Source organism: Lepidothrix coronata, unplaced genomic scaffold (assembly GCF_001604755.1).
Source record: "Lepidothrix coronata isolate B3197 unplaced genomic scaffold, Lepidothrix_coronata-1.0 Scaffold142, whole genome shotgun sequence".
In the NCBI taxonomy this organism is placed as follows: Eukaryota; Metazoa; Chordata; class Aves; order Passeriformes; family Pipridae; genus Lepidothrix; species Lepidothrix coronata.
The window spans coordinates 72,393-97,040 of record NW_016690322.1 but is presented as its reverse complement, the minus strand read 5'-3'; the positions used below and the strand labels follow the sequence as shown (position 1 = coordinate 97,040).

Sequence of the window (24,648 nt, the reverse complement as noted above, 5' to 3'; positions counted from 1 at the left end):
AATGTATTGGACCCATCTTGTGCTTTTTGTTTTTCAAGACCTACACTTGACTTCTCCCAGTTGGCTTAACAGCACATATGGGTTGACTTTTCACTGACTTACCCCACATGTTGACAGCTGCACTTTTTTAAGCTGTCAGTAAAACTGAAGTAGCTGGACTGCTCTCACCGAGATTCTCTCTCCTCAAAATTTTCTCTTATTTTTCTGTTCCTAAAATACTTTTGTGAGGAAGATAGGAACTATATATATGGAGCAATCGAGACTACTGGGTTGGCTATGACAAGCCTAGTCTCTGCTTTGACCAAAGGGTGACTCTTTGGATTGAAAGATCCTGCTCTGAGGAAGGCAGAGCAGAAACTGGTGTGGAGGCTCTTGAAGCCCAAATCAATATCTTAATACAGAAGGTAACAGGGAGAAACCACCTCTGATTGAGCATTTCAGTGTTTCTGAGGACTCTCTAGCTAGCTTACTGTTTCCAAGGAAGAAGAAAATAAATTAACCAGAAATTCTCAGCTACTTGTCTCTATGCCTGTAAAATGTAAAACATTTTCTGTTTATCATGATGATATCATTTAACTTTGCAGATATACTGGTACCTGTATACTGTGCAGCATAGTGAAGGAAAAGGCTCACTGTTTACTTCCTACTTACTCAGAGTAATTTCTATTGTAAAATACTGGATAAAAGAGTAAAGACAATTTGGATCATGAGAGAAACATTCCTGTGAGGAACAGCACAGCACAAACTCGTGGTTTGCCTAGGGCAGTCCCAGCTCACATTGATTGGGTTGTCCATACAAAGCAAAGCACAGTCTTCTGTCTGCACACATCCTGGCAAAGAAATCAGGGCTTATAGTAGTCTGTACACATTTTGTTGCACTAGCAGAATTATTTAATCTTTAGTTATGTTCAACGGAAAAAGATTTCAAAGTCCTAGGCTCTGACTAATTAAATCATTTCTACTACAGATGCAACATGTCAAGTCTGTTAAGGTGTGTGAAATAGGACCTGGAATTCTGCTCTCATTTCATGACAATGAAAAGCGACATAAACAGACAGGAAAAAGAACTGGATCTGGGTGGGGATTTTTTGAAAGTATAGCACAAAAATAGTTTTAGACAGGTCTATGTAAGGCAGTCACCAAATTTGATCATTAAGCCTTCAGAAAGGTTGTTAGTCACAATGATGGGTATTTTTACTCTCAGTGTGCAATTTCTTAGCCTGTCCCTGTACAGTAACATGTGCCTGTAGTGCAATAGAGATGTAGCCAAACACTACGCAGGAACAGACACACTGGGCAATGGCAGCAGTCTGTCTTCAGAAGCATGGAGAACACAAGTTCAAGCTGCAAAATTCATTCAGAAAGCTGAAAAAAACAAGGAGGTTAACTGATGTTGAATTCAGTGTTGCTTGAGCTGGTTTAAAACCTAGGCTGTGTTTGCCCTGAAGTTTTGTAGCAGCGAAGACACAAAAAACCTGAGCCTCAGCTTTGATTGTGCATGCCAGTAATTGGCAAAAAATGGGCTGTCTATCCCTGATCAAGGGAGAGGCGCTGGGACAGGCACAGGGTATGACTGATGAGCTCTAGATATAGAAAAGCATCAGGAATTAGCCACCCAGGGAACATAACAGGCTAATCAGAAAGTCCAATGGAAATAGATATCTTTCAACAGACATAAAACAATCCCTTTCATGCAGTTGAGCTGAGAAATCTTTATCCCATGTAGGTAATGAAAAACACACATTCACTGTGATGGACTGCATATGGCTGGCAAGTCACTTTTCCTTGTAATTACCTTTTCTCCTCTTCATTCTTGTTTCTTTAACGTAGTCATCCAATCAAGTTTTATGAAGAAAATCTTGAGAACAGAGATCTCACTGTTTTCTAAAGAAAAGAAAAAACAAAAGGTTTCTTAGTGCTACATTCACCATACCATATACCCCGGTGATTACATCCACCACATACCAGCATTGGCTGATTTTAGCAGGAAAAAGGCAAGAGGCAAATATACTCTCTGTATCCTGGGAGATAGATAGGAGGATGTTGTGTTTTCAGGCTGAATTTGAAAAAAAGGCGGAAAGATTGAATGCTTTTGCTTCTCTTTACTGTTTAAAAGATTTAGAGGAAACGCATTTTTTCTGCAGGTTTTTTTTCCAATCATTTTGGGCCTGTGAGAGCTGCTTTTAAAATCCTGGTGAAGATTTCATATTCTAGATTGAATTTGAACATGTTATTGTGCATCCCAAAATACATCAACTTGTATATTACTTAACATTAAATAAAATGTGGCTCATTATATTCATAAAACTAGAAACTTTAAAAACTCTACATTCTTTTATATAAACTCATTTACTTGTCAATTATATCAATTTCAGTAAAGAATAACTATTTAATATACAGTCATAATAGTTTCTTTATGCAATCACAATTTCTAAATATAGTTAGGCAAGCAGTATTTGAAATAGATGTGATCTGTGATCTGCCTGGCCTTTGTTTTCAGTGACCTGAAAAAAAAAAGTCAGTTATTGAAGCAAATTATTAAAATGTTATTATTCAATTAGACAGAAAACTACCTCTCAGGCAAACGGTATCATATGAAGAGCAAGGTAAGATGGAATGAGAAAATATGTGTAAATACATATTAAGCTAATGGTACAAGTACAAATGAGCTTGCCTTGTCTTTCCTTAAAAACTGAATGTCAGTATCTGTAAACATAAATTTGGAGTACACGCTCAGTTCTGATGGCCAGAATGGCAGTGACAATCAGCTGCAGAAAGACAAAACTGCCAAAGTAGAGAGATTTCCAGTTTTTGAGAAAAATACCACCACAATCCTCCTACCTCACAGGCCCATCACCATTGCAACACCCTGGCAGGCCTCCTACCCTGAACAAGGGGCAATTGCTGGAAGCACTGCACCACATGGTTGTTCTCTTAATGGAGACCTAAGACAAGCATTTTCAGTGCCTTGAGCCCAAAGGCCTTCAGCAGGATGGCATGGTAATAGCTCTACAGGTGAACAGTGTCTCACAAGTGACTGGATACAGACCTGTTCTCAGACAACTGCTCACACTGCTGTAGGTCTGTGTCATTGGCTCTTCCATCAAACCCACGTACACTGAAGAGGCCGTAAAATCCATTCAGATCTAGGAGACTTGTCTTATCAACTCACAAGAAATGAAGTTCTGCGGGTCAAATCTTGATTCTAAATTGGATTCAAGTAGCTTTGAAACTATAAAATTATGAGAGAGCTCAGCATCATCATTATCATTAGAAGCCACCCCTGAAAATGCTTAAGAAACATTGCTGGCTGTTCCTTGGAGAGAAGTTAGAGAGATATTGCAATTACCAAGTATGTTATATCATTTAAGTATATATTTAACTTAATTGTGGTAAAACTTGATAGTATTCTGTTGATTTCATAATTACTAGAAAAACTGCAAAATAAAATATATGTCTTGGGGGACTGGGAATTTGATGTGGTTTATAATCAACAACATTGTTCACAATGACAGATCTGAGTATACAGAAATTATTTCACATTGCAGCACTGGTGCCAACGCTTGCTTTTCCACTCGCTTTTCATTACCATTGCAAAGTAGTTTTCCTAGACAGTGGTTATTTTAGTCGTGGCAGAAACTAATGAATTTTTCAGACTTGTGTCTGGGTTTTATTATACTCCTATACAATCTTTTATTATACTCCTACAAAATCTGGGGTTTATGTATTGTACTATCAAAAAGCGGGCTGAGTATGCCCTTTACTTCCCTTTGAATCTTTTTTACAACTTTAAAATTCAGAAATTTAAACTTCTCTTGACTTGAACCGCTCACCTTTGAGCCTGGCCTTACTTCTCCCTCTGGGTTACTGTGAAAATTATTTGTGCTACGGTGGCACCCCAAGCCTCTCTGCTTTGGCCCTGTTGTACTAAACAATGTAAAACAAGGCTGTAAACAGTCCCACTCTCAAGAGCCTGCAGTCTGGTTTGTTTACAGGACAGATTTCAACAAAGTAAAGGGATGGCTGAGCTAATTCATTTCAAGCTGACATTCCTATCTCTACTCTGTACTGGAGCGTAAGCACGACCTAAGTTCGGAAGACAAGGGAGATGGGAGTGGGTGCTAAATAACTCATAGAAAAAGGAAAACTCAGAATTCCTCCCTCCACATTGCTGACATGAACACAGTACTCACAGCAAGAGATCCAGCAGAGAAGACAAGATATTTTGTGTGAGCAATTGTCAGACTGAACATCATTTTGCCCTTTCTGAAAAATTGTCCTTTGAAGAGACATGAATGCCACCAGACTGATTCACAGCCTTGTTAGACGTCGGAGCTGCTGGAGAACCTCGCCATAAGGTGGAACATGTGGCTGCCCTGGTGCTCAGGGGAGGCAGCAGCACCGGGTGTATTGATTAAGTTTGTGCTGTTTTGTACAGAAATGTAAAGAGGTAAGAAAATGTGAGAAGGAAAGATAGTTTGTTTGCCTGATACAGCAAGGTACCAGCAGCCAACAGATTCTAAACCCTACTCGATATTACTTCTGCTGCTTTTTCTGACACTTAGTGAGTTCATTTTGCTCCAGGGATCGATTTTCCTATTGGAAAAAAGGCTGACAAAGGTCTTTCTTACCTCTGTCTTCCTGTTGTACCCTGTAGGGTCTATAAGTGGAAAGATATTGCAGATGTGAAATGTGTGATTGCTGTCGTGTACATAGGTGTCTCTCCTGTTACTGATGAGGTGGAGCTAGCTGTTCCCCTAGAAAGTGTATCATGAGTGCTGAGCAGGCAGATCCCAACACAGAAGCTGTCTGATATGAAGGTGTGGAGAGAGCAGAATTAAGTGAAATACTCTCTGTATGCTTTAAATTTGCTTTTTCTTCCTTGTAGAGGTGAGGTTTGACTGAGTACCATTTAATGCAAAGCAGAGGAAGGAAAGATGTTGTAGTGGTAGGAAGGTAGACACTACGGTGAAGAAGAACTTTAGGAAACTAAGAACAATTGAAAGAATAGAAAATTGAGACCTTCACACAAGTAAAACAATGCTTTTCTCCTGTTATCATCTGTGGTTATGACTTATTCCATGCTCCTCTCACAGCCTCACCAAGATCCTCGCTTGCTATTTTATTAACACTAAAATAGAAGCAGTGGAAAGACAATAATGCTGGCATTTGACGTTGTAAAGAGCAGATGCAGTAAAAGCATTTATTTAACTTGAGGGTAGATAACCCTCTCAACTGAGAACCACATAGTGACTATTGTGAGACATGGACTGTGTATCTCAGAATACTGGAGGAAAAGCCAACCATGGGAGCATTTCCCTGGTAAATGATGCTCACTACTGTACGTGGGTCTAGATCTGCTTCAGAGCACATTTAGCAAGCCAGCAGTGTCCCTGGATCACTCCATACAGGCAGGGATGTAGCTGGGGAGGGGAGAGGAGTAAGTCTCACCAGTTACTGCTTCAGTTTGAAAACTGCCAAATATCTAATAAACACGCACAAACCTCCTGGTCAGTTTGTGCAAGTTCTGGGTAGAAGAGTAAAAAATGAGCAAACACGTGGAGAAAGATATAAAGTAACACAAAGCAATCCCATAAGAAGCCAAACTTTTACTTATAGTGTTTATGGCAGTGATCTTCTACATATGAAATCGTCACACTAATTCATGTGAGAACAGTGTCTGCCTTACTGTAGGTTAAAGTAACACAAAAACTCAGACAGCATTGCAGACCACAGTTAATTTCAAGTTCTGTAAAATGATTGCCATCTACATATTTTAAGACCATACTTCAAGCAGCTTACTAGAAAATTATAACATGCTTTTTAATAGCATAACCTATAATTTATTTTTCATTAACTACTCAAGTTCAATTTTGATACTGTAAAATTAAATGCATTTTTTAAGCTTTTGCCTTCATCAATCTTTTTTTTTGTCCTGACACATGGCATATCTTATTCAATGGTATTGGTTGCTCTGTTTTTAAATAGTATTCTGTTTTCTGGAATACCAATATGATTCTATTTAGACATCTTTAAAAAATGTGGTGACAGTAATTTCAATCAAAAAATGAGAGGAAAAAAATACTTTCTTTACAATGAATAGCAGCAACTGAAACAAGCTAGAAATAAGGAAGGCAAAACCAGTATTGGAATACTTTGGTTTCATTCATACTGAAGTTTGTGATGTTATGGAAGAATTATGTGGGCCTTGTATATAAGTTAATACTGCAGTAGATCACCATTGCCATCTCCTGGTAAATAAACCATATAACTGTATTCTAGAGCTTTTTCTAAACAGTCATATATTGTAAAACTGTGGAGAGATTACACCATAAATAGGCAATAAAGGATTTAGAGTATTTATTGTGAGACTATCATTGCATTTTTATTCTTTGCTCACATAAGACCTTTATAAAGAACTGCATTACAGTTGATAAATAGCAGCATTTGTTCCAATGCACTCTTTATGCTGAAAAGAAATACTGCTAGTTATGACTCTGTAAATTAAGGTGAGTCGATGGGTTTTGTTGTGATTGAAACAAATGCTGGGGCTGCTTAAAGAAAACTCACCATAACCAAAACAAATACACCCTCCAAGAGAAGGCATTGGTTCCCACTGTGCTGTGATGGGGCTGTGCCACAGTACTTAGCCAAGACAATGTCAAACAGTGCCAACCATGCAAGGAACTGGCAGTAGGGATAACAGAAGTGACAACACCAAGCTGTCATTTCCCATTCTGGTATTTCTAATTCTTTTATTTTCTTATCACTTTCATTGTCTTTCCCACTGTCATTTCCCATTCCCTCTCTCACAGTTGCTCCTTTTTTGGCTTTGTGCAGCTACCCGAAACCTCCTGACAAACGTGGTCTGTCCTCTCCTGCATGAAGGGGGAAGGAGCAGGCTGATCCCAAAGCCAGCAGGAACAGCCTGCTCCCAGCAGAACTGTCTGTGTGTCACACCAAAGCCAGCAAACACTCACCTTCCCTGAACCCTCACAGCCACGTGGGGAAGGAGAATGAGATGTGTCTACAACTCATTACCCCTCGGAGCAGAGAGCAGCATTCAATGTGATGCTGAACCTTGATAAATCATCCTTTCAATCAAATCAGTAAACAGAGGGAAATGCTGTCTAACTGGCAATACATTTCAGGCAAGTTCAGCAAGGAGTGACAGATCAGTCAAAAGCCTGTGCCTGGCTCTGTTTGTGTATTGCTTTTGCAATGCTTCTTCCTGCATCAAGGAGAGAGTGTTCCCTCACTTGCAGCTGCATGTCTGCTGCCAGCATCACCAATTAACATGACAGGGAACAACCCCTGCAACAAAGGTTTGACTTTTCCCATGGAAGCAAACGATATGTTTGTAATACTCTGGAAGAAACTAGAGCTGAAGGTTTTCTGATAACACTGAGCTTTCTGAAGCTAGAGCTGCATCATGAAGAGCATCTACTTGAGAGCAGCCTTTGCATTGGTGACAATTCAGTTTGAATCTTCCAGCTCAGCAGCCACACAGCCAGGACTGTGGTGGACAGGGTCAGTCTCAAACACCGGAAAAGAGGAAGATAATTGTGGGCAACAGCATTTTAGAGCTGCCGTAGTGTCAGAAGGAGTAAAAACTAGCTGAAGCTCTGAAAGAGCTGTGAAAAGTTGCTGGCTGTGGATTGTTGGAAGGAAATGAGAGCTCTGGAATTAAAGTTAGAACAGTGTCTTGGGGGACTTTTGTTTCTCATCAACCTTGTTCCCTCACGAGGGGACACAGACTTGGGCTTGGACACACAAAGGCATTTAGAAACTAGAGTCTACGGAAGGTTACACTTAATAATCATAATAGCTTTTAGAGCCAAATGGGACTGGAAAACACAAGCTTAATTATTAGGCTATCCCAAGGGATCTGGAATCAACATACAATACTAATAGTATCGCCAGTCATTGTTATTAGATTATACCTAGAAACTTTTCCCTGAAGTAACACTGTAATTATGTATTTATTAATTCATTTTTATTTGCTTTAGCTTCTCTACTCTTTAAAAATATGCATACTTTTAATTGCAAAGAAATTCAAAACAAAGTCATCTCATTGAGGAAATGGGTAAAAACATCTGACCTCTAACAATAGAGGGGTAGAACTAGTACAATTAGCAGCTTTCTTTGGAATGTACAAGGAAAAAAAAATAAATGCCTGGATTAGGGAAAAGGAGAAGACAGATGAAAATTAGAAGCTGAGATACAATTCCCTTTCTATGGAGAGTGGCAGTCAGGCCTGCAAATGAAATGAAATCAAGGACCTCCTCATTCTAAGGGGTTGAGAAGAGTTTGTGCTTTCTCAAGGAAATCTGGCCTTAAAACAAGTTAGAACAAAAATGAGAAAGAAATGCAATTCCCATTGCCCTCTCCATGATTAAATACCAAATTTCCATAAGACACTTTCCTTTAGCAAGTACAGGGATACTACTCATATCAGTGGGCTGACAGTAACTGGAAGGAATTACTAAACCATATCAGGCTGTGAAAGGTAAGATCAGTTAAAGAAGCAATAGTCACATACACTGGGTTATGTAGCTTCAATGCAACAGGCATGTGGTCTTCCAAGGCTCAGAGCAAGATGCCATTCCATTTGGAAAGTCCATAAACTCATTCACTCCTTTCTAAGAAAAATTGTTTTACAGCATCAAACCAGGCAGTAATATCCTGGGCAGGGCTATGATGGGTTGGCAAACTTAAGACACTGAGTACCAAAAGCATGAAGGACAACAGTAGCAAAGGTTGCAGTTAATCGCTGCTGCTTCAAGCTCATGGCTGGTGCACTTGCTGATCCCTGCCAGTGACAGCACCTGCACTGATGAATAATTGTCTGGCAGATCCACATGCTGGAACCAATATGAGGGGATCAACTCGAGGCAGACTCAAGTTGTTATCATTTCTACTTCTTCCAGTGCTAAATTTCCTGTCAAGGTAGAAATAAACTTTGACTATACTCTTATATTTACATTGGCTATTTCCTTGCGGGAAACAGGTCGACTTGGCATGCTGGAGCCATTAACCACAGACTCACTGTCACCAGTTCCTACCAAATCATCCAGCTATAAAAGGGAAAACACAGAGATTCTCAGAGGCAGTAATTTTGCAGTGGCATGTGAAGAAATGTGGATAGCCTGAAATCTTTAGGGAGTAAACGTACATACACACATACACACTTATATATATGACAGGGAGAGAGCACCTCAGCCTACACTAGTAACCATGTTCTATTTCCCAGGCTATCCATGCATCAAAAAAGGAGAGAAACCCTCTGATCTTTTTTTAATGGTTTTAAGCTCTAAAAATCAGGAGGTGGAAAAAAACTGTAGGCAAGTTCTTTGCACAATATAAGTGAGAGCTGCAAGACTGCCCTCCCCCTTTCTCTTGAGACTGAATTTTCAGTATTTGTGCTTAAAATATATTCCTTAAAGAAAAGGAGGAGGCAATAAGAGGGGACAGGAATAAAACAATATTTCAAAGACTTAATGAAACACAGATCATTGTTGACTGTCTATCTTATCCTCCTATGTCACATTTTTGGGGAGGGAGAATTTACTATTACCACTGCATATTTTCCTTAGCATGCATAGGTAGGAAGACAAAGATTCAAGCCTTTACATTCCAAAAGAAAGACTTTTTTTTAGGACAGATAACTCAGAAACACAGAAAAATGTGTCTTCATAGAATTGAGTGCACTATCTAACAAGACCTATATAGCAGGATTATACTCTATGGCTTACAAGAGTATTGATCTGTGTGTACTCCTCAGTGGTGTTACATTCATTTTAACATTGATCTCTCTTTCATTACACCACTGCATCATGCACTCTCAGTGTCATCTCAGTGCCCCTCTAAAATCTGAGTGCCTTCTCTTTCTGTCAAGATGTACAGACGCACTGTGCAGCTTCCAATTCAAAACACCAATTTCAATGTCTACTTATTCACAGACAGACTCCCCCTTTTAAAATAATGCTAAGGACCTACCATGCCTTAACCCTCCAAAGCAAGTTAAATACAGAGTGAAGAAGACATTGGAAAGTGGTTTTTCTTCAAAGCTTTTTTTTACTCTGTGCACTGTTTGTGTTACCTTTCAAAGAAGCTTGAAAATACCATTTCTTTTCCTCACGGCTTCTTTCTATTACATTTGGAAAACATTGATTTTGCTTCCCCCTATGATTCTTATGCAGCACAAGTAAACATGGCTCTGTTTAATATATGTCCAAGTCTGTGCAATGCCATCAAATTCGCTGTAGCTCTGGGAGAAAAACCAGTCCCTTTGCTGGCTTCTAGCATTGCCACAATACAATGCAAAATACAAAATTCTTGCATCTCCAGAGAGGTTACTGGTTTGGTTAATTTTCTTATGCAGGTTTTATTTTTCAAAGTATGTGACTGGGCACCAGGAACTCATAAATTCTGATGTCAGCTTTAATAACACGCAGTTGCAATGCAATTACAGAGAGACAAGGAAACATGGATCAAAAGCTCATGGCACAAAACATCGTGCAAATACACGAGCAAAAGATCTTTTTACCTAATGGATTAACAAAGTGATACACATGATCTTGAGCTTATCACTTAAACCTCTGCTCCAAGTTGTGCTTACGGCACTCCTGGTCTTAGTTAGAGGTGATTCTGTTGTCTTCAGGCTGGTAAATATGAGGACAAAAACGTTAGAAAACCTACTACAGCTCCCTGCAAGGATTATCTCCTTCCCTGCTGAGTGTGACTTCAAGATTATGTGCTGTTTTGCCAGTTCCCACCAAATTCTGTAATTCTGGGCAAAAATATTTTATCTTGCAGCCATCTAATTGTGCCAGCCCAGGGAGCCAGTGCAGGGCATCTCAATATTTGTACCTTGGTTATTCTACAATAATCACCTTGACTTCACTGTGTATTTCTGTCTCCTATTTTTCACATCTTTGGAACTGGTATAATATTTAGCTGTCTGAGTGGAGAAAAACACTTTGTCCTTCTCTTGCATGTATATTATAACAGATGAGAAGAAACTGGGAAAAGCACCTATTATTTTAATTTTCATGATTTCCAAGTTTTTCTCTATAAATTCCGCTTTTCTGCCTTCACACAGCTCTTGCTTTTTCTTATCAGTATTTCATTGTCAACTTACGTTCTTTTACCCTTTTTCCTACTTTAAAACAGTAATGTCATATTTTATTGCTGCAAGTCAGAGCCTTAGCACTTAAGCTACTGCACCATGGACCCCAATCCAGTGTTTAAAGATGGGAATCTTTCCAAGAACATCCTTAGGCACTGGCACTGGATCAGACACTATGTGCAAGGACAGAGTTCTCATATCTGTAGGTTAACTTCTGAAAGAAAAGGCTCTATCCAGCGGGATAGTTACTTACCAAGGTAATATTTTATGCATTGAGCTCCAGAGTGCTGCAAGATGACTTTAAGTATCGCAGCAGACAGAGTAATTCCATATAATGAGTTAGTTCTTTAAACTGTTACCTCACTTAACATTGAACCAATTAGTCAGGACAAGAACAAAATTTTAAAAAGGTACTGCTTTATGCACTGCTGTACCACAATGCATTAATGCCCACAGCTCAAATTCCTTTTCTTACAAAGATTAGATCTCAAAAACCCAGAGTGCTTTACTTGCTTCCACTGCCCTTTTCTAATTGCTCACAATAGGAGCTGACTGGCAAGCAGTCAGGGAGACATTGTTTTCACAGAAATTGGATATAAAAGATTCAGTAGCTGTGCAAATGCATAATTTTTAGAAAGGGGTCCATCTTTTAAAATTATGGAGATGTAACACTGTTCTTAAATTATAATATCAAAAAAAAAAAACCTGTTTCAGCTTCACCAATCACTACTGTGGGCATGGTATGGCCAGAGGAAACATGATCCTGAGCAAAAGAAAACAGCCTCATTCCAAAACTACTACTTGTTAATACACGTTTAAAGGATTAATTCACTATTTTCTTATTTATTTTGAAAATACTTGAAAAAATATCCTGTGTAGGGATTGAGACTTGTTCTGGCTAGTGCTCAGCATTCAGATACTGGAGCTGTGAATGTCAACCTTATGCCAATCAACTTGCTCATCTCTCCTAGATAGGACAGCATCCTTTTCTCTATGTTGTGTCATAAAGACGGTGTAAGTGGGGAAGAGGAGGAGAAAGGGGATGTCATTTCACAAATTATTCAGTTACAGTCATTATTCTCTTCCCACTTATTTCACTGAATATCTCACAATCAAGAAAGGTGCAATTATCTAAAGTGAAGAAATTGCAATATTAATAGAAATACTATTTTACCACAGAGATTAAACATGGAATTTCAAGGGCTTATTCGTCAATGTGTTCCTTACATGTTACAGATAATCTCTGAAAATCAGTAGAGTTATACTACTGGGAAAGACAGTGATTAATGAGATCCTGCCTCTGAGGGACATATTTCAGGTGAAAAGAAACAAAAGTAGAATAGACAAGTGGTAAGGGCCAATGAGACAAACTCTTAATTGTAACCATCATGAACCAATTCACAGAGGAGTTACAGGACTAAGTGAGATGCAGAAAAATGTTCTGGAATTTTATACCCTTTTGTTTTGGAGAAAGAAAATGGCCAGGATACGTGGTTGCCATAGTAATGTAAACTGTTATTTAAAATAGACTTCTAATGCTGGAAGAAATTGCATAGCCAAGGCTCTAAACAGCAGCTTATTGTGCAAACAGGTCCTTCCATTCCCACTGCCCTTTGAAATTTTTGCTGAAGAAATTTAACCACCCCTCTTCCCTCAGCCTACAGCTTGTTTATGTCTCAACTTTTCTACACACCTTTCAATTGCCAGTGTTTCTTCATTTTCCTTTTACTACCTCTTTTCATCCAGCTTAATCCATGGGTATTTTATTTCCCTTGACTCCACTATTCTCTTCCTGTTTCATTAGGCAAACTTTACCTTTACTTTCACAGCGCTAGCACTGTGACACCACAATGACTTTCAAAAACTAATTCATTAGCAGTTCTCATTATAATAATTTTCAGTCAAGAATGACTAATTGTAGAGGATTGTCTTGATGGACACAGCAATCCGCTGCACATCCTAAATCTGTGGCTGGTGCAATGAAATCCCAACCCTGTGTTTGGATATGTGACACTGCACTAAAACAGATATTCAAATAACATTAATTTACTAACTTCCACTCCAGCAGTCAGTCAGATAAGCTCCTGACAGAAGGTAGGCACATGCAGGTGAAAGGATGAGGGAAATGGGAAACGTAAAGGCAGGATGAACTGTAAAGTGAAGCTTTCAGCACTTTCAAAGTGCCCTCCCTCAAAGGCACCATTGCTGGTGGATGCTCTGCCCTCCACACTGTCCCAGGCTGTTGAACTTCAGCCACAAACAACTACTGTAAGCCCAAAAATTTTAGTTGGAAGTATTTCAAACTGTAGGAGTTTATACTAAGTCCATTAGGTCTGACGTGGTTCTTCAACAGATGGAAACTGAGACATACTCAGACTACCCAAACAGGCAAACAGCACTGCAGAGAAATGTGGAGTAATCTGGAGGCTGCAGGCACTAGAGCAAAGGTGAAGATTATTCCCTTTTCCAATCAAACAGGACTCTACTCTTCCCCTACTTGGTTAGTTATATGAGTGTAAACAAACTACTGGAATTTCCTAGTTATAAAATAATTACAGAGAGCAAGCATTTAATCCCATGATAACTGTATCCCTTTCTTTCATGCCTCTCCTCTTGCTCTTGGAATGGTGGAGCATAGCTCAAAATTCAGCTATGTGCTGAGGCAGCCCATCAGGGAGTCTGCACATCACACACCCCCACATGGTGTGGTCAGAGCATCAGGTGCTGAGATCCCTTACCTCCAGTGCTTCAGGAAGCAGAGCTGCTTTGGAGCAGGGATTAAAACCAAAGCAAGAACATCATTACAGCAGTGCCCACTGCTCCTGCTATTTTTAATGTGGTGCTGGCATTTTCATTATAAGCTCATATTTCCAGGTTTTATAATTCAATCATAAAAAAAATTGCTGAGGGCTAAATATTGGCAGGCAGCTCTGCCTACCAAAGAAATGAAGAATTTCCATAGTGCAGAGAGAGAGAGGGAGTCTCAGACTCTGCTTATTCCAGTGGGAAAGTGGTTCCAACATGAGCAGGGTTGTACCAACATGGAGCATCTGCCAGAAACTTTGCATGATATGCCAGAAGGCCCCATAGCCACACATTAAAGCCACAGCCACAGAATGTGGCACTTCAGTGGAGTCCATAAGATTAAATCGAAATGCCAGATTTCTACCCAAATTTCAGATATAGGACTTGCTTTGTGTCTTAGATCTATTTTGAACCACAAAAACAACTTTATAACCCAGCATAAACCCCAGCTGATTGATGCTGCTGTATGGGCAGACATGAATATCCAGCTCTGACATCCTGGTGCTGTTTAACAGCCCTGGTAGGAATCAGAGTCCAAAGCAGCAACCAGGTAAACCAACAAGGGCTCTGCCTCCAAGCTTTCCTGTGTCAACTCTCTGCAATGCTGCCTACCCTCACACAGTGCAGCTCTGGGGTCTGGGGTGCTGCACATGAGCTGAGAGGTGAAAAATGAGAAGCATTACTGAAGGTCTATATGCTCTCATATGAATGTATTGAGCTTTATTAAAAAGTTAGAGACAGATGGAATGGCCTCTACTTTTTTCTTTTTTTTCCCCACAGGATAGTACCTGTAAAATCAGTTTGAAAATGTAAGTGTACATATATGGTAAACATATATAAATACATATGTGACCACTGTGGCCTTCCTGTGGCATGAACACTGCATTGAAATAAAGATTGTAAAATGGAAATAATGTCTGGGATAATTAGCAGAGAGACAAAACTAAAGAATATCACCATCTCACACCCATTCCTTCTCTTCTCTCACGGTTCAGTGACCTCACCTGCACAAATGGTTCTCATAAAGTTAACATTTTTAAGACAGAACTATTTTAGATCCACAATTTCATATTCTGTTTTTAAATGTAAAATTAGAATTTATTGATAAAACAACAAGTATTTACTGAGAAGAATATTATTTTGTTAAGAAATGCAGACTGTAATTTCATTCCAGACTCTGCTTCTTTAAAGATCTAAGCGGTGTATACATGTCTTTGTTGTGTGATGCAATGGTTACCATGGAAATTTTTTTTTTTTAAGTTTACTGAAGACGGTACAGTCAAAAACATAAATAGTCTGAGCCCCTGGCAGGGTAAATTATACAATGGCATTCTAGAAAAAATTTACATGGCTTTTCTTTTTTTTCTGAAAGGTGATATTAGAAAGTAATAATTCTTTGTGAAGAAAAATGCCTCACTTTTCTTAAGACTGCAAGTATATTCAATTATAATTTTTAACTGTACTTGAGCTGGCATGATATTAAATTCTGTAGCCTTTCACGTGCCCATAACCTATGGTTCCTCAAAGACAGTGAGCCAAGCTGGTGGGTGTGTGACAGTTTCCTGCAGTGCTGCCTGGTTAAAAGGCTTTTAGGTTTTGCAGGAACACCACCAGAGAGATTTATACCATGATGTTTCTTAACAGCTTAGCTAATAAAAACAGAAATATATCCTGGAATAACTAATTGAGCTGCAGACTTCTGGAGAACTCATATATATATATGCTAGCCTGGAAGCCAGAAAATTCATTTGTATCTTGATTAAAAAAGAAAGGCAATATTTTTAAAGCTAAAATTCTTGTTTGCCAGAGTTGTTTGATAGCAGAAGTGTTGGACAGGACCTGACCAAAACTACAGGTAATGTAATATCCTTTCTCCAGCAATGGGCAAAACATGCTATCAGGAAAAATCCAAAGAGTGGGACAGACTGATGAAATACATCACCTGTGTGCTCCTCTATCCTCCAGTCCTTTGCAGTTCACAGACATCCTGGGCCACACACAGTCTCAGCAATCTCAGTAGATTACTTTCCATGAGTTTGTCCTTGAAGTCCAGTGACCTTTCGGTTTCCACAGTAGCCTGGGGAAAAAAGTCAAAGTTACCAGGCTGAGTTGTAACAACAGAAGTCATCACCATACTGTAATAAAGGTAATGCTGCTTTGACATAAGGCTAAATGTCTAATTTTACTAGTGATTCTGTGCACAGAAGTAATGTGTGATATATGGTTAAAGGTAGTTTTAAGACGCTTGAGCAAGATGAACAGAGGGTCTCAGTGAAAGGGCATTTTTACTCCTGTGGTATTTAGAGCTATTGCATCCTGCCAGCTCACTTCTTGAAGAAACCAGAAAGACAGCTATCAACAAAGCTAATAAGCTGAAACTGCTCTTTCTCTAGTGCTCCTGCTTTGTCATGAACAGATTACTACTTTGAATTTTGCAGTTAAATAGTATCATCTCATGTCCTGGTTTGCCTTCTACTGGGCAAACATATGGTTTCCCCACAATGATTTTAAACTCATTAGTTTAAACCTGGTAAAGCAACAAATGTTTAACTAGCCAACAAAAGTCACATTCCTGGAGGAATTTCTAATAATTACATCACACCAAGTCCTTCACATATGTTTTCACCTGGTACAAATTAGTGCAGCTCTGTCGATAAAAGGAAATGATGCCATTTAGGACCACTTGAAAATCTGACACCTTCCAAATTCACAACATGGTATGTTTAGTAAATAATTTGAAAGTAAGAGATCTTTTAATATTAAATAGCTGAATTTCTATGCAAACCATGTGAAATACTGAGAAACAGTAATTTTTTTTGTCTTCATAAAGTCTTTCTCCCTGATGGGTATGAAAGAGATTTTTTTGAGGAAATGGACCAGCAAAGGAAAAGTTACTATCCCCTATTTTATAAGTAGAATAACACATTCTTCAACTGTCCTTAGTAATTTATAAACAGCTATGATCCTAGGTTGTTCTGGTCATTCAAATCTATGACCAGAATAAAATTACTCTCAAAGGAGAGAAAAAAATGCCTCTTCCCTGAAGCTTCATAACGAGTGATAAGCATTCACTGGACCATAATTATGTCTTTCTATTTTTCCTATGCTGTTTCAGGTTTTATTTTTTTTTAATATCATCGCTTTAATTAAGCTTTAATCTTCACAGTACTAAACTAAATTAAAAGGATCTTTACAGTGTTGCTTTGGTAACTAACAGAAGGGGTAAAATTACCTTATCTGTTTGTTCACCATGTTGTGGCTGTAAACATCCCAGTTATGGTCTTTAATTTGCTCATTTTCAGTAGGAAGAAAAAAAAAAAAAGGCATGTGACACTGAAAACAGTTATCACTGTTGGAACAGTCCTCTAGCAGGATCTCACTGTGCTTGTCGTGGACAAACATGTAGTTGGGAGCTCTTTGCTCCAAGAGATTAAATACAAGCTAATTAGGCAAGACACAAAGCAGGCAGAGACAAGGGAACGCAGCAGTATCCATCACAGGAATTCCCACCTTCTGGCCTTCTGTCTAGTCCCCTCTATTTCCTTCAGCAATCTACAACACATTAAAAGTTAAATATAAACTTCATATGATTTTCCTGCGGCTTCTTGCAGATAATTAACGACAGATCTTCAGAACGTACCTGCAATGTACCCACCATGTCATTGTCTCATTTTATGTCTATGGAAAGTACCAAACAACAAATTGAGTTGTCCAAGACTATCAGCTAAACACAATGCTACATTATAGCACTCTAACAGAAACATGCTGAAGACATGAAAGCACACTTGACCTTGAAAAGCCTGTATAACTTGAACTGTGAGCTGCAAAATAGGTAAGAGGAAGAAGAAAATTGTCAGATCTTTCTTTTAAAGCCAATGCACCCCTGCAAATGGCAGAGCTGATGTGTGTTTCAGCATCATCCAAAGACACAGCCAGACCTTTCCCACTGTACAGATGAGTTTTCCCAAACATAGGAAATGAACCGGCACTGATGTAAAACTTTTTTAGGTAAAATTCATTTCTCTATCACTCTTTTGCTATGAATTGTACTTCTTGAACTAGAAAGTTTTTTAGGGAGATTGGATTATACTACAAAGCATTATAGGTGAGTCACTGGCACATGTTGCCCAGGGAAGCTGTGGCTGCTCCATCCCTGGAAGTGTTCAAGTCCAGGTTGGATGAGGCTTAGAGCAACCTGGGCTAGTGGAAGGTGTCCCTGCCCCTGGCAGGGGTTTAGAACTAAGTGATGTGTAAGATCCCTTCCAACACAAACCACTATAATTCTATGAAAATGAAAAACCCTTGTGCCTACACAGCTGATTCCCAGCAGTTTCTGCTGCTGGCCCCTGGCTCTGAGGCATTTCATTGTCTTCCTTCTTGGAGAGGCAAACTCTGCATAAAGAACACAACCTTGAGCACAGTCAAAGGCACACATTGCACAGAGATTCAGCAAAATCTCATAGACAGATTGACTTTGGAGTCATTTTGCCATTCAGTTTGACTGCCCATGTGTATTTTTCCAGTGTTCTCAGTAAAGCACTTACAGCCTCCAGTCCATCATCATTGTAGCACCTGAGGTCAAGTGTTGAAAGTTCCTTTTTTTTTTTTTTTAAAAAAAAGAGATTAATTTAGCAAAAAGTATTTAAAATGTGCTGCACTCCACAACAAAGCTATCCTAGAGCTCTGACTGCAACCTGAATTTTCAACTTATTTTCAATTTACAGCTAAATAAACACAAAACATCAAAGCCAATAAAACTAAGGCAGATAATAAAGTGCTGTCAAGCTGTGATAAAGTCAGTCTTCACCAAAGATCTATCTTCTCCCACTGAGAGATCCTAAATTTAAGACTGAACTAAGAATGACAGAACAGGCAGCACTGAAAATCAAAAGTTTTCACTTGGTAAGATTTCTCTGTTTTCTGATTTTGATGGACAACAAAATGGTTGAAAGTTAAAACTCACTTAAAAACATGAGGAAAATGACAAAAAATAGAAGATACAAAATAAAAAAACTAAGAACTGTCAATCACTGAATATATAAGGGGGGAAAAAAAAGCCATTTTATTTTGCATCACCTTTTTTATGTCCTGGAAGAACCTTTTTGCTCAAGTGATATCTTTAGTGTTTCTTCAGTAATCCACAGAAAAACAGATTCTTAAAGTAAGCTTAAATGTAGGCCTCATGACATAGCAATTGTATATGACTAATTACAAAAAAGAAGTTCTACCATTCAATATTCACTGAGAGAACTTTTCCCCAGAGTATTTACCCAACATATCCTCCTTAGAATCACGTAAAGAGATGAGCTGTATTGATCTCACTAAGAACAGCCTGAACCTTTTTCTTATATAACAGCTTTTTTTCCCCCAGGAATGTTTGAATGTAAGGAATATTAGAAGTAGAACTTAAGCAAAATAAAATTGCTCTGTTCAACACACAAAATATTTCAAAAAACTACCTGTCTCTGCAGTCATGCCATGGGCTGTTTGCTGATTGCTAGGTGTTGCCGTCATTTTCATCACACAGGAAAAAGAAATACCCCCAAAAGTATCCTGTGAGCACTCCAACCATGATCTCAATGCATCAGGGTAAAGCAGCTGCCAGAAATCAGTCAGATCACTGGTGAGAGTGCAGCAAGCTCCTTGTGAATGCTCAGCAAATATAATTATTTAGAAACTAAGGTTGCTTCCATGTCTCCTTGTTATTGCTTCCATTGTGTAAAGAGAAAATGAAACCCTCCCTGAGCAGGAGCCCAGGCTACAGACTGAGGGCAATACGTTAACCTACAAGTAGCGTGCTTTTCATTGGGAATCTTGTAGGATTCAGTATAACCCATGAACTGTAGAAGCAACTGTGGCCACAGCTGGGTTCCACCTGTTCACCCTCTCTGACAGATGTTCAGGGCTCTTGAACCCCTCAGTTAAATACCAGCTGTACCTCAGTGAGGGAATAGACCACATTTATTTGCAGGTTGCAGGAATTGCCTGACCTGCCAGCCTGCTTGTAGAACTTATCTACCTCAGAGCACCACCCTCGACATCCAGACCACTTCCCCAAAGCCTTCCCGTCACTGCAAATGCACATCTACTGGTCTCCAGCAGAGATTTCCTTCATGGAGCCTGTCTCTCCCTGGCTCAGGAGCAGAGAAACACATTTGTTCATGCCAGCCATACCCTGCTGTGCACTTACTGTGTAGCAGAGCTAAATTATGGACTCTCTGCTCATTAGGAGTTATTCCCCCTACACGCTGCAGTCTCATCATCAGATTCATGCAATGAATTGGATCAGGAATCAAATCTAGCTGAAAAATGACCAGAAGGTGAAGTCCTCAGCATACTGATTTTAAGCAGAATCCTCTCCCCACCCTATTCACCATCTGAACAGAAGGGACAGCATGGGCTGAGAGCAGCTGAAAAGCCAAAGGCACAGCAGCTAAATGTTTAAGCTCTGCCTCAGCTAAAGTAGCTCCCCAAATATTTTTTCTGTGGCACACTCCCAATAATTAGAGTTGCATAGGTCTTGTATGCTCTTCTATAATATACACTAGTATTCTGGAGAATTTATTTGGGAATTAAAAATAGAAATGTGTAGAAAAAAATCAGGTTTCCTATTAATATTTGACAGCTAGTCTGTACAGAGTAAGGTTTTCTTTTTAATGAATGTCACTTTTTTTTATATATTACCCTTAAAACTTGCAAATCAGTATGTATCCAATACAATGAGCACTGTTTCTTACTTTATCCTCAATGTTAATCTGATATATCTGATTATGTCTTTTTCAATAATAGAAGAAAATTACTTTGTCAATTATATTGCTTTTCCTATTCTGAAATGTTAGAAACTAAAAGGCAAATTCAGGAGAATTCCATTCCAAAAATACAGTGTATACTGTCTTTTAAGAAATACTCCTAGACCATGACCATTAAAAACATTCTCTAAAAGAAACTGGATAGTAAACTGGACCATTTCTGGCTGTTTGAAATGTCTCCCGCTTTTGCTGCATGTTCCTAATCACATAATTTGTGCCTCTCTGAGCTTAGTTCCCATTTTCTTTTCCTATGATTTTCTTTGTAACATATATTAGTTTATTTTTAGCCTTAGTGAAGAAGTTTCTCAGCATCACATTTTCATAATCTCTCTCCTTACAGCTGCTGTATTGCTGGGGAGGTCCTGTTAAAAACTCATCCGTAACAGTTCAGTCTCCTCAGTCTCAGACAATTGCTCCATGGATGTAATACTTTGCTTAGAAAATTATAATGTGAATTTCTCGAGAAATAGATTTCTTCCTTGAAGTAATTATCAGAAATTTAAGATGGTCTATGAGATCTCTCTTATACTTAAAGAAGTTCCAGGCGGAATCACAGATTATTTTGTTGTTGCTGCAGCTATTGTTTGTGCAGTAAAGATGGAACCATCTGTTACTCTGAAAATGTGCCAAATCAGTTGAAAATATTTCATTCAGGTAGTCAGTGAACCACAAGAGCTGATAGTTTAGGAATTCTGGAAGGTTTCAAAAGGGAACACTAAATGCACTTTGCCCAGTTGGGATTAGATTTTATTTAAAGTGGACTCTGAGTAGTTCAGGAAAGAAATAGCTGGACATGAGAGAGATCTTCTCTTTCTGTCTACCTGATTCCCATATAAACTTACTTTAATAAGAGTCAACAGGAACACATCATGTGAACATGACTAGCTCACACTATCCAAAGGATAACTATAAATGATGGCAACGACTTTGGTGTAAACCTGCATATCGGAAATATACAGAATGGCCAAGCCATGTCTGTCTTATAGTTGGTTTATGTCCCTAAGTTATGCTCTTTTGGCACAGATCTGCCCTGATGGCTGTGTCTGGTATGAGTATCCATAGCAAATATCTCACTGCTGGGAACACTGGAGCACAGCAAGTGTAGGGCACCACACACAGCATGAGAAAAGAAGGGGAAGGAAGGGCTTGTAGTAGAGATGTGACTTGAGCACTAATGTCTGTCTAGAACCAATCTGTAATTCTAGATGAGATGACAATTTGCTTGACAATTCTCTGATAAACAGAGCAGCAGCAAATGAACTTAAAAGTTTCCAAGGATCACCTGAGCCCTTAACCATCTCTATTTGCAATGATTTTCTGATTAAATGATTGGCAAATTAATATTAGCTGGTGTCTTGAGAGATAATAATTTCTGAAGCATTTTCTATTATGAATATTATAATGATGAAGAAAAGTCTGCATGAATTTATAACTCAGTGGGTTAATTAAACATTACCTCTGGGCATCTGGACATTGAAGAATGTGTCTCTATTCTGAAAGGAACACTTAATCCTCCTCAGCCTGATGGATTTCCTGTGTTATTTACCAATAAAGTTTCGTTTATTTATTGCAAGAATTATTTATTATAAGGATTGTGAAAAAAGCAGTGGCTTAATAAGGTTTATTTTTCTCACTTTTCAAACTGATTGGGATGGTAAATTTAAAATAATGAAAACCTATGTTGTAGCATTCTTTTTTTTCTGTAAAAGATTGGAAACAACTGAATAAAAACATGACTGATATTAAGCACTGTCTAAAGAAATATTGAAAAAAGAAATAACGTATTAAACCACTGTGTGACACCTCCTGAAGCTGTGACAACTGAACACTCACTACAATGTTGTTAAACAGCTATTCTATCAATACTGCTAGCATTACAATGGAGTACCTTAATTGGATAAAGTTTCTTTCATCCTTTATTTATTATGATTTTCAGCCACAATAATAATAATTTAAAAAAAAAATTTGTGGCTCTAATAAAGTACTGCAATTGCCATATTTCTTTCATATATTAGTAATTTGTTAGTTAATATGCATTTTCATTTTCTATTTTTTGCTCTTGATAGATGTGACAAACACAAAAAACAGAGAACAAATCAAAATATTTACAACATATCATAATTTCCTTTGCAGCTTAGTGTCCTAATTATATAACAATCAAGTTTATTAATCAGTTTGGCATATTTGCAGGTTATGTGGATGTGTGGCTGACATAAATGACCAGCTTTTCAAGAGTTTTGATCAGTCACGGTGTTGACCTCCTGTACTCCTTAAGAATATTTAACATATTTTTTCTATACAGCAAAGTAAATTTGAGGGTTCCTTTGTCTCATGAGTTTTTAGAGACAAATGACTTTTTGTCCTGGATAGAGAACAACTTAGTTTGCATCAAACCAGGAAATTCTCACTTCAGGCACTGATTCAGCAGATACTGAAGCCTCTCACCACTCAAGAACAGTTATCCTCTCTGCACTTTAAACTACTCCTTTTTAATTTAAAAAATAAAAACCCAGAGCTAGATGTATTTTTACTTTATCTTGTTATCTTTAAATAAGACATTTGGATTTGTATTGTGTGAAAAAATCATCTCAGATATAGATTAGCAGGAAGAAGGCATCAGAAAGGCAAGATGGATTGAACTGATCTCACTGTGCCCTGAGGAGGCACTGCCAAGTGCCTCGTGCTCTCCATGAAGAGCTGCTTTAGCAATGCTTGCCTGGGGATTTGGCAGTGCTTTCCTGGGGCTTTTCTCTTTCAGGTGTGGGACCAGCATGTCTTGCACTCTCCCTCATTCAGTTGGCCTGTCTGTGCTGAATACCCACCTCTTTTCATTATACTACTGCTCTTCCTATGCCAGGAGACCTCCTATTCGTCCAAGATACCCATTACCCAACATAAGATGGAAAAGGAAAAAAAAGACACGTGCTGTTTATCACACTAAATCTCGAAACAAGTCAAGATGTCCAGGTGCTGATAGCAAGGATGCTGCATGCAGTAGTAAGTATCCTGCAGCTGTAAAATAAAGCAAGCTAAAAGTTTGGTACAGGTCACAATTCAGAATGCCCTGAGATTTGCTATTCACCAATGTGGTATTGGGCACTATTTTAGGACTGGTGGCTTTAGGAAGTGCTAGTTGGTTGGCAGCAAATTTTTGTAACTTTTCAAGATTCTCGTGACAGGGAGATACCTACAAAAAATACACCATTTTTTGCTTGACATCAAAAGAATAAATAAAAGATGAGCAATATATATTTTAGGTATAAAGAGAACCTATTCACAAATACGGAATCTGTTTCTGGCCTGCAGTAAGGGGAAGAATGGGTGAGCATCACCATCTCTGAGATAATGATCCCTGGATAACCCTATGGAAAAGACATACTTGGAGGTGTTTGTATAGCTAACCCTTATTGAACATTATTCAAATAACTGCTTTGATTCCATGGGGCTTATTTGTAAACAGTCTGAGCCTTCTGCAGGGTAACTATGACTGAGGGGAGTGGTGCTTTAACCTAAACTTCTGAAAGTCATTATGAGCCTCTTAATAGCAGACAGATTCCGTTCTGACCCACATCAAATTCCAGTTAAATAAGGTCGTCAGTATGATGATTTTCCAGCTGGATGTAGCATACAATTCACCAGCATCAGATAGTTAACAGGCATTTAATTTCTATTCAGTTGCCTAGTACAGTAAATGCTTTAGTCAGGCAGGTTTCTTTAGTAAAAAACGGGGATCCCTTCTAAGCTCTAGTAGTATTTATCCTGCATTCCACCACTCTGGAAGTGAGCACTGACTGCCTACATTGGTATATATATGAATTGGACATCTCTATTCATACTAATACAATGAAGATGTACACATGCACAAATCAAAGTAGCTTTTTAACTGAATGGATAATTATGCCA

General features: G+C 38.6%; 1 long non-coding RNA gene across 1 annotated transcript; it reads right to left on the bottom strand.

Moving 5' to 3' along the window:
- Nucleotides 1-1,851: 1,851 nt before the first annotated feature.
- LOC108503617 lies at nucleotides 1,852-17,244 on the bottom strand. The gene is made up of 3 exons (XR_001876876.1): nucleotides 17,169-17,244; nucleotides 15,879-16,013; nucleotides 1,852-1,884 (listed from the first exon to the last, which is right to left on the bottom strand). It is a non-coding gene; the product is annotated as an uncharacterized LOC108503617 (long non-coding RNA).
- Between the last annotated feature and the right edge of the window lie 7,404 nt (nucleotides 17,245-24,648).